General features: G+C 41.4%; 1 protein-coding gene across 4 annotated transcripts in view; it reads left to right on the top strand.

Annotated features, from left to right (window-relative positions):
• PAX5 (paired box 5) overlaps positions 1 to 11711 on the top strand; it is a 547862-nt gene that overhangs the window by 113199 nt on the left and 422952 nt on the right. The window lies entirely within an intron of this gene.

The following is an 11711-nucleotide window of genomic DNA, read 5'->3' as shown; positions in this document are numbered from 1 at the left end:
ACTGCTACCATTGTTGGAGCTGTTCCCTTGCATTTTCCTCCCTGGAAAGTGATGTAATTCTTCCCCAGTCAAGAATACATTTATAAACGTTTCCAGGTATGGAAATGATTGAAAAACAGTTACATTTAGGCAAATGTGTGCATGTCTACAAACTCACAGTGCATATCAGGCCTGGAAGACCTTACCTTAAAAGTAAGATATCAAAATCCTGACCAATCCTAACGCATGTTCTGCCCCACCTCTGTGCAGGGTCTGTGCCAATTGTAATCCTGATAAAGTGAGATAATCCTCCATCAAGATGCCACTTAGAGTGGCTTCAAAAGGCCTCTAACTTAGCTTTGCTACAATGTCGTCCTGGGATTTGCCACAGTGGAGGTTCCTATACATATCTTGAAAGGTTGTGTCTGGTGGAACGTGAAATGGCACAAGAAAATGTCTGCCTCTGCTCATTCCTATTTGAGGACGGTGATAGCCATATGTAGACCAACCACAGAGAAATCATTTTCTTGCGCAATTTCACCATCAGGCGCTAACTTTCAAGATATATATAGGGAACTCCACTGTGGCAGATCCAACGATGACATTCATCTGGGGGGAAGTCATCCCTGGAAGTAAAATAAAAAATGGAAAAAGAGATACTGTGATTATCACAAAGCAGGCAGTGGCCAGGATTAAAAATATTTGGTGATTGCTGGAAGCTTAGAAAAGGCAGGAGTAGTAAGCCGGTGATGTCCTGTCATACTTTGTGAGAGTCTATTTTGTCCCATGGCAGGATCAAACCTTACAAAGGTGGCAAGCTAAGCGGATAAAAAATGACGAAGGATTACTGAAGCTGTTTGGGGACTGCTCGAATGGAGCATTACACTCTTAGAAACACATGCCTGTGCAAAGGCTTCAATCTGAGTGTCAAGTTGAGGATTTTCAATCTCATTTGTTCTTACTGCTTACAACATTCAAATATGGTTGTTTTTCTGGCATTACCCCACTCCCATTGTCAATTGTGTTAAAGAAAATAAGTGCCAGGGCCCAAACCTTTTCTCAGGAGGTTACCACCCATTGTTGGTGCTGGCTACTGCTGCTCCTGGTGTCATCGCTTTAGTTTTCTTCTGTCTTAGTGTCATAAAGCCTAATGTGCTATTTCTGGTTTGCATCACCAGTGCAATGTTTTTGCAACATCACCAATTTGACCTGAGATTTTTTTGGTGCTACAATAGATGCACTAACTCATCACACCTCATATATCACATTTAGTAGGAACGGCATAATCTCTGACCCAGTAATATTATTGAGCCAGGATTGTGTTTGCCAATCAATTCTCCTGTGTAAGGTAGCCAACACAGTTGTATATGTACTGACATGCACTGGTCAGTCCTGTTTCCATTTCTGTTGTGCCAGGCATGCATTCTTAAATGGTCCGATACTTACCGTTTGCGGTTCCTTCCCTTTGGGCCAGCGAGCATTGTGGTATGGTTGTACCCTCATTCTGCTCTCCAGCAGCGGTTATCCTCACTCCCCTCGACATATGCAGGTTAATACCCTATTCGGTGGAATGCCATTGCAGACCCCACATGGTTCCACAGTGAGCTAGTGTATACACCATAGTTTAATGCATGGGCTGCTCACTGCATGAAGAATTCTTCTTCTTTGCTGATTTCATTTTTTGTTTCTGAATTCTTTCCTCTCTTTTCTTCCCATGTTTTTTCCTTTTCCTCTCCCTTTTCTCCTTGTCTCTACAGGCTCCCTTTTTGATCACTGTACCACTTATCCAGGCATTAATTATTATGTCCTGATAATGATCCAATAACTTTAGGTGGATTGAAATGTCGCTGACCTAGATACTCTGACCCTAGTGATTATGTATACTGTATTTTGGGTGTAGTTGTGTTATTGTTGCATATATTTGTGACATGTACTCTTATTTTTTTTCATATCTCATTGTTTGTCTGATACCTGTAGTACCCCGACAGCTCATTTTTTAAAATCATATCAATAATTGTATTTATTTTATACAGTTGATTGAACACTACCTGGGCATTATTCTTTCCCCCGGTGTATTCTTTAATAAATTGCTGTTTAGGGGCCTCTGTTCTTCATAAACTTCTTGGAGGAATGACATCTCTCTTGTACCAAGACAGACAACAATTTCTTCATTTAGTCTTTTACTACTGGGCTCTTACCCTCCCATGGTCGTAAGAAATATTCCTCAGCTCTTAAACAGTGTCAAAAAACCAGAGCTCTGCAGAAGCGCACCGCATAGAGTGTTGTAGTCTACTGACAGGGCCACACCAATTGTTAAATGCCCTGTCCCCAAATTATAGGCCCACAGGCAAAGTACTATGCTACTATTAGATCATTCCATGTTGGGTTGAAAGCACCAAATTCAACAGAGATACACATAGAGAAAAATTGACATTTTGGAACTAAACTGGTCCTTATTAGCTTAATACCATCCCATTAAATTAAATAGAGTACCCAACATTCTATGTTTCTAGTGAAGCACAATAGTCATTACCATTGAGCTATCTGGATCGTTAAATTCCTGAGCCGCATACAAGTGCATATTACGAGCAGAGGGCCATTATTGAACGGTGGAGCTCATGGCAGCGGAACTATAAAGCTACTAGAATATTGAGTGTAGACATGGTGCCTGATTCACAAAGGGCCTTTGAACTCTTGGCTGAGCCATGGTTGGGGGCTTGCACTTGTGACAGGACCTCAGCATTGAGAAACTGCAATCCAGAGGTCCTGTCTTGAGTGCGGGGCCTGCACACAAATGCAGAGCTCTTGGTGACTCGACCCCTTAGCGAACAACTGAGTGTAGACTGTTCCAAATGACACAGGAAGATAACAGATCAGTGTTGAAACTTCAGAGCAGAAAGTCAATAATAGCCATTGTTGTTGTTATGTTTTGTGTATTTGAAAAGTACACTATCACCCTCAAGGGTATCCTGGTGTTGAGCAGGTGTGTGTGCCTAGCCCTGCCTATGGTAGGTTGGTTAATTGAAATGCCAGGCCTTCAGCTTCTCCCAAATTCAAGAAAAGAGGGCGAGGCTTTGATGTGGAGTCGGAGGCTCTTCCATGCTTTAGGAGTGATTTGAGAGAACCCTCGTACTCCTGATCAGGTTTTGTGTATGCATGGGATGTGTTGCAAGTAGGAGTCCTTTGGAGCAGTTGTGTCTTGGTGGTTGGTGGAAGGAACTGTTCAGGTAGGTGAAGCCGGGAAGGAGGGAGATGCAATTGTTCCGGTAGGTGAGGCCGGGGGGGAAGGAGATACAATTGTTCCAGTAGGTGAGGCCGGGAAGGAAGGAGATGCAGCTGTTCAGGTAGGTGAGGCCGGGAAGGAAGGAGATGCAACTGTTCAGGTAGGTGAGGCCAGAAAGGAGGGAGATGCAACTGTTCAGGTAGGTGAGGCCAGAAAGGAGGGAGATACAATTGTTACGATAGGTGAGGCCGGGAGGGAAGGAGAGGCAATTGTTCCAGTAGGTGAAGCCGGGAGGGGAGGAGATGCAACTGTTCAGGTAGGTGAGGCCGGGAAGGGGGGAGATGCAACTGTTCAGGTAGGTGAGGTCGGGAGGGAAGGAGATGAAACTGTTCAGGTGGGTGAGGCCGGGATGGAAGGAGATGAAACTGTTCAGGTGGGTGAGGCCTGGGGGGAAGGAGATGCAACTGTTCAGGTAGGTGAGGCCGGGAAGGAGGGAGATGAAATTGTTCTGGTAGGTGGGGCCTGAGTGTGTATTGCCTTATTCACCCAGCATTCCAGTGTGGTAATATAGTCTTATAGCCTGCTGCTGAGGGCTGTGCTGGTTGTTTAAGGACCTGACCCAGAGTTATTGGCACAAGCCGCAAGTGAAGGCCTATAATAAGGGAGACGGTTTTAAACAACTGGTATAGCCCGAGGCAGAGAGCTATAAGGATACTAGAACATTCCACTTGCAGGGTGTTTTTAAATGAAAAGGGATAAACAGAAAGACACACATTGGAACGGTGGAACAGAAGGTCTGCAACTGCCATTAGTGGCCACGAGCTACTCCACTGTCTTTAGTGGAGGCCTCAACATTCCATGTTTAAACCTTTGTTCCAGACCTGAAATGTATCTTCTTCATGGCTACAGTCTCGTAAGGTCTCTGGTAAGGAGGTGAAGGGACGAGTGATTTTTGCAAAACCCAACTGAGTTCCCTTTACTTCGGAAATGTACATGAAAGGAAGAGGTAACCTAAGTATTTTGACGTAGAGTGGTATTAAAGCGCAAAGGGGGTTCGCTTGTTATGTTGCTTGGTTTCTCTGGCTTCTCAAATGTGAATTGGGGCAGATTAAACAAGTTTAGTGTTGGCATTATTTTTGACTATCTGATAAGATATGAGATAAATTGGCCTTTGCAGACTCGGGGTGTTGGTGTTAGCCACAAGAAAGTATGAGGGAATGTGCCCCTACCAAAGTAAATTTGTCAATAAAGCAGTCAGAAAAATCAATAAAATAAGCATTCTTGAGTGAAAATATAAATTAGAAATTATGAAGGTTTATAAAATAATTCAAAGTGCATTACTGAAGATTACATGTAGTCAGTCTCAAATCAGTTAAAAGTGCATTTAGGGAATAAGAATAAGGCTCTGTCAGATGCAGTAAAAATATCATAATTAATCTAAGTCCTAAGCATGAGACAAGCTGACAAGGATTTCCCCTCTTAGAATCAAGAGGTGTTGTATGGCTTACCTCCAAAATGAACCATTTTTATTAGAAAATACACAATGAAATCACATAGCATTAATTGTACACAATGTGGCAAGGCTCAGCCAATCATAATGCAGAATTAGATGCAAAAATACCAAGCACCATCTCCTAAATATATAATTATGAATCCCCTCTTCAAGAAATAAATACATACAATCTAGTTACATATAAAACAATGGCCGACTCATATAACGAATAGGCCCACATAATAGATAGGAAAGGCCTTAAATAGTTACATATAGCAAAAACGTTTCCTACAGAGTTCTTCAAGAACAGCATGTCAACAAAGAGCATTTCATTAGTGCACATTTTGCTACGTGCGGTGGAAAGAGAAATAAAAACACAATATGCAGCCATGTCGCATTCAAGATTCAAAATGGAGTTAGGCCTAGTTCGAGCCTAGTTTAACCATGCACAGGAAAATACAGTTTTGTAACGTGCAGTGAAATCGTTTTTGATGTCAAATGTTCAGGACACCAGAAAAACTTTATTAGTTAATCGGAATACATAAAAACATCTTTATCACTAGCAGTGCTTGTTTGATTACACGGAGAGGGGCCAGAAATTGTGATGTTTTTGCCAAAATGTAATAGTTTGCCTTTAAATGGCCAATATTTGGCTACCTTTGTCTAACTTCACTATGTTGACTTCGAAGGGACCACTGTCTGTCAAAAAATATGGACACTGTGAAATCAGTAGCCTGTTAGAAACGATGTCAATTTAAACCCAGGCTTAAGTGTCAGTGGCCTCAGGCTTGCCCTCATTGGGTTTGAAATTTCCATATAATGCTTGTTGTCCGTTAATGAAATGACTTCAGTAAGTTTTGGAACCTCTTAATTAATCTGAATTGCAGTTTAACACAGGATGCTGAGAAATAGTGGGGTTGATACCTAATACCATACTCTCCCTAAGGGTTACGGACCACAATACAGAGAAGGATAAGAGTAGACAGTGGCCAATACTTGGATCACCACCCACAATTTACACTTGCTTAAGTATATTGAGAGCACATTGTTGTTGAATTTTTTTAATTGTATTTGTTTTCAATAACAACCATCTGGTATTGCAAATGGTAACAGCAAATACATGAAGGACATTTATACCCGACACGGTTATTAAAGCAGTAGTAAACCTGTTTGAGAAAGACAGCATAGGTGGAACAAACTATTACAACATACAAATAAAGCACCAACATATCCACTCCCAGTCTGTTTCATATTTATGTCTATAGGCCCTAGTGCTCGTGAGTCGTGCTGATGGAGAGTCTTTCGATCCCATCTATCAGGCCCAATCCATAGGCGTCTATCCAGCGGCCCCACACTTTGCTGAATTTCTGCGGGCACCCCTCTGTGGTAAGTAACCCTCTGTGTAGCCATATTGAGGTCCATTCATCTCTTCCATTCTTGGATAGTGGGCACTTCTACCACTCTCCAGTGCCTGGCTATCGCTTGTTTAGCGACAAATAGGCCCAGGGCACTTAATGTGAGTTGTGGACGTGGAACGTCTATGTTATTCGGGATGCCGAATAATATATATTTGTGGTATATCGGGATGATGACTTGAGGATCTCGCTAAGTTCTATGACAATCTCTGACCAGCATGCCTGGACATGGGGACACCCCTATATTTTGTGAAACAAATCACCCCTTGCTTTATGGCAACGCAAGCAAGTTGGGGCTGTTGCCCTGTCCATGGTATGTAATCTGTATCTGTCGTAATAAACCCTGTGTAAGATTTTATGCTGGGTCAGTCACAGTTGGGATTTGATGGCTATCCCTTTGGGGTGCATCAATACAGCTTCCCAGTCAATGTCCTCAAGTTTTCCTTTATCTCTCTCCCATCTCCCGCAAAGTTGAACCAAATTGTCAGGCATATTATTATGTAATGTCAGGTATGTGAGCGACACCTCTCCCCTTATCAGTTCTTCTTGTAATAGTCTCCCTTCCGGTGTGGCATAATCAGGTATCTCAGAGCCTATCAGTCCTTCCACTAACCAGGCTTGTCTCAGTTGGGCATATTTAAGAAACTGGGACTGGTGCAGATTGCATTCTGTGTGAAACGTTGCAAAGGGTTTGAACTCCTCATGTTCCAAAACATCTCAGACCATCCATAATGAGAACACATTGTGGGCGCAAATCCCCCTCCGCCCAGCTGCACTCATGTGCATTGACATAAATATTCATAAAGAGCTCACAAACATAAAAACAACAAATATCTGGCTTTCTGAACTAATAAAAGGCTACTATGCTGGTTGCTCCTAGTCATAGTGCAGACTCTTTCAAAGTGAGATTGTCTTGACACATCTCACCAATCAAGTGATGGTATGAATGGGTAAAATCTGGTCTGACTCTATTGTCTGTTTAATGTGGTGTCACATTATATAGGGGTCTGTAAATGAATAGTTGCCTTACATTTATGTGTAGTATACAACCTGAAACTGCACACCACAGGGTGTTTATGGCTATTAAGTTAACTCGTCAACTATGGAATGTGCTCTGTGTTATTAAATGTTCATTTTAACCTGTTCCCTCTGTAGATCAAAGCTAAACCTTTCCAATAGTGTCCCCAATTGGTGATCAATTTCCATGTGCTCACCGTTATACTAAAGCTAATTAATGTTTTTACATTTGCTTGATTGTTGTTCGCTAAGCCACATCTTGAAAAATGAAGAAGGGGTTCACTCAATAAAGCATAAACCTTGATAAAATATTGAGAAGCTTTCAGATACTAAAAGATAATTTGAACAATCGCTCAACACCTCACTTTACACAGAGGTCATCAAAACAAATTCCCAGCATGATCACTTCAACACAGTAAAATGCAATCTGCACATTGCATGCTGGGATGTCACACTATGTCCCTCCCCACCTCCTAACACAAAACATCTACCACTGTTTAAAGTGAAGTGGCGCAGCTCTTTTCCAACCGCAGCTCTGAGCTGTGGAATGCCAACATGGATGACAAATGCTGCACCGAGGAAGCCTAGATATTCTGGTAACATTAGACCTCCGCAAGGATGCAAATTGATAATCAAACATTGGGACAATGTGGCCTTGACTTGGTAATCCCCCTTAAAAAGGTTCCACAAGAATGACGCCGGATTTAGGCCTTCATCCTGCTTAGTATTCTGTGATTCTCCAAAGCCTGATTCTCTTTTTGTCTACTGCCGCCTCTGCGGGGTCAGCATGACGGGTTTAACACAACAGGCTCACTGAAGCGCGATGATACTTTGACTGCCAAGGCCAACATCTTAGCAGTCATAAGAAGCAAGAAGCCTTTTGTAGGTTGCTCCTGTGCTTTCTCTTTTGATTGTGCCTCCACAAACTTGCAGCGGGCTTGTCATGCTGCAGAACTGCCACCCTACCCACCTCCTTAGGTTATCTCGGCTTACCGATCTTTGGTGTCTTAGCACTGTGTGCTGCTGATGGTCAGAAAGTCAGTGACGGTGACCATGAAATGGAGGACGGTCTCAAATAAATACTTCTGTCCTTTATAAACTGGATAAGGAGATATGCATTCTGGAAGAAATATCTCATGTGTCCCTAGCATAGATCCTTTATATATCAGAACCTATTAATGGCCATCTATCCGCTCCTGCCATTATCACTTCACAGAGCCCGTGTGATGACATATCATGCAAGCCTTGGTTTCATCAACCATTTTATAACCTCACAAACAAATAATTGCTAATAAAAGCTGTGAAAATTCTTAAAGCCTAGAGTAATCTAAAAAAGTAATTTACAGCAGTTAGCAATTGGAGGAAACAAAATGGAAAGAGGTTAGTGGGTAGAAAATGAGCAATATAAGAGAAGAAGAGCAGCATCAGAAGGGACAGGGAACTACATCCACCAGTGATCTATAAATCACAGGATTCATTGGGCTTAGAGTGGTTCACGGTTTCATGCACATTCCACCTATCTCTTAAATAAGAGACAAAAGCTGCTGTTTATGTGAAGCAAAGATGCGAAATGCCACCAGTAGACAAAGGATCATTCCTGGTCACAATTGATACTCAAATGACTCCCATAAATTATGACAAACGATATTTGAAATAGCCTAATGTTTTTTGACAAGATGCAGAAAAAAGTCTACATTGTACTTAGTAGTCCTAAAACCCACATTTTCAGTACATTCGTTTTGGGAATTCACAAAGAGTTCAGAAATATTCCTGGGAATCTGTAATTATAGTACATTTCCAGGAGTACACACGGGCATGATTATTTTGGCGTACTGAATATATATATATAGGTTTGAATATTTTTAAGGCATTTGTGTCAACGCTGAAGTGCATGTGCACCTGAGGTTTTTTTAGTTTCTCTCTGGGTAAAAATACCTTTTCTTCAGCCCCCACCAGTTTTTGGGTCTGTTCTTCCCTATTTCACCATGAGCAAGGATGTCATTTGAATCTTGACAGGAGTAAATCTAAGAGCATTTTCACAGTGGGAAAGCATCTGCAAAAGGTTTGTGAATGTCCACAGGTTTTGTGTGTTATCGCTTTCTAAGGAGACCTCACCCTGGATCTCCCCTAAATACGCCATTGTGTGCAGGTTTGCTCACTCTGAAAATTCACCACACTGGTGGATTTGTTTATGTGGGGAAATCCATTGACAGGTGTAAATTCACTTTCTGTAAAATATAAATGATGCCCAGATCTACACCAAGTTTCCTCTGCATTTTTATGTCACCAGCTCCGAGTTTCAAACTGATTTATTATTGATGTATTTAAAATTAAAAAAAAGTGGATTTAATCGAGAAATGGCACTCTGAAAATCTCCATCAAGTCATAGGTAGCGATTACACAATATATTTGTATATAGGCACTTCAAATTTTATATGAATTTCACAGTTATCACTACGTTGTTATTTAGGGTTGGAAAACAGTGTTGAAATTCCTTAAGCACTGCAGTTGATATGTTGTTACGGTTTACCCTGAAATTCCCCAAAAATCTTAATATCCAGACTCAGTAGTTTACTAAAAATAGTAGGAATGTTTGGTGACATTTGTGGTACCATGACTTTCAGAGACTTGGTAGGAACCATCCTCAAGTGTCTAGTTGTAGCTGACACTACACGCTGGGTTCTACATTGTGGAAAGCTGGGGTCTACGTTCATCCTGGATATAACACAGAGGGCTATCAAAGCCACTTTATTTCCTACAAATTGTAAACATGTGTAAAGTACAAACCACTTTATGGTGTGAGTTCTAGTACCGTCCCAGCTAGATGTTCCCTGCACATCACATTCGGGTTTAGAAGTCGAGAATTTCAAGTGCACATGCAAGTTCTATGTTTCACACTCCATGAGCCACACTCCATGATTAAGATGATCCTACATTGATAAAACTGATCTGTATGTCTCATGGCAAAATTGCTACAACCACTACATCGACCTAACCACTACACTGCGAGTTAAATGTGTAATTGATATTAATACATTAAGCATGTAATTGGCACTATTCAGAATATTGATGACATGCTTACGCTGTCTTGTAGGCAATGTTGTGGATGCAATATTTAGGTAGTTATTTCATAGCTCAATGCAGTGACATACAACCATGTGTGTAAGTATTCATAAAAGATAGGTCTGTGCTGTAGCACATTTCGTTACAACATGCAAGAAAAATCACGTGCAATGGAAATTCTGTGGGGCTTCTAGATACATCCCTAACGCAAAGAGATCGTAACGGGGAAATAAGTCTCTGGTTCTGGACCAAGACAAGTTTTTTATAACTTACCCAACAACAGGAAATAAACATTACAAGCATACAAAAGGATATGATAATAACGTTAATACCCCTAATAAGTTGGCAGTAGTTACCTGAGACCACCATTGTTAGATTTTTTGGGTAGGAATTTGGGACCATTCCGCACTGTTCTGGCATAAATGTTATTCTTAACAGTAGCAATGCTCAAATCTAAATTTCAAATAAATGAACATTTTTAATAAGCGCAATTCAAATAAAGGGTGAAAATTCTTTATTGCCAGATTAATTAAAATCATTACAATATACATCAGTGCAATGTTAAAACCAATCAGTAAAAACTGTGTCATCCCCACAAACAAACAAACAACCTGTATGGTCGAGGTTCCCAAAGATTATCTTTTTGTGCAGTAGAGTGAGGGATGGACAGTTCAGACTGCAACATAAAGTGCTAGTGCATATGAAGTAACCTGCATTGAGGATCTTAAATATCCCTTTTTTATTAGGATTTACCGATGAAGTAAAGTACATGTACAACCAACGTGTTATAACATGTGCAAAAACAACATTACAAAGGGATGGGGCAGATTTTCCTCCTAAATGTCCCTTAAGTGCGGTTGTTATGAGGGTGCTACTGATTGGACTGCGACAAAGTGCCCCTAAGACTATTTCAAACAGCTGGGTGATTTAATTATGGCTCAGTAAAGTGCCAGTACATGGATACAGGATTTGTGGCTCCATAAGTCCTCTCCCCCAGGGGTGCAGACCAAGCCTTCAAGGTTTGCATCCTGGCTGGTAGAGACCCATGCTGCTTTGAGCTTCACGGTGTTCAGGTCGGTCGACAGCCTTGGGACACATAAGGGTCTGGAAATTTTTTACTCCACCTTATGAGTGCAATAATTGAGTGCAACAGGACCTGATTTGAAGGGCCCTTTACTGCAGGCCGTAACTATTTTACCCTAATAGATAGAAGGCCTGAATACACGCAAATTAGATGGAGCATGCTTTCTTCGGTATATCCACATAGGCTTCAACGGCTGGTAGACCAAGATTGCTTCCAAGTGGGGACAGAGTCTTTTGATGGAATTTTACGTAGGGGAAAGAGCAGCAGAGCATGTTTCAGGGCTACTGAGAAATGAGAGAAACCAAATAAAAATGTAACTTTCCATAATTGCTGACAGATGTTGACTGTGAAAAACTACAGTCATTAAACTAACCCAATGTACACTTTATGGGGTATTAGGAAAGAGGGGTGGGGCTGGCTGACACAACCAACAGTGTT

Source organism: Lissotriton vulgaris, chromosome 3_1 (genome assembly GCF_964263255.1).
Source record: "Lissotriton vulgaris chromosome 3_1, aLisVul1.2, whole genome shotgun sequence".
Lineage (NCBI taxonomy): Eukaryota > Metazoa > Chordata > Amphibia > Caudata > Salamandridae > Lissotriton > Lissotriton vulgaris.
The sequence above is the reverse complement of the archived record's forward strand: the minus strand, read 5'-3'. Positions and strand labels throughout refer to the sequence as shown.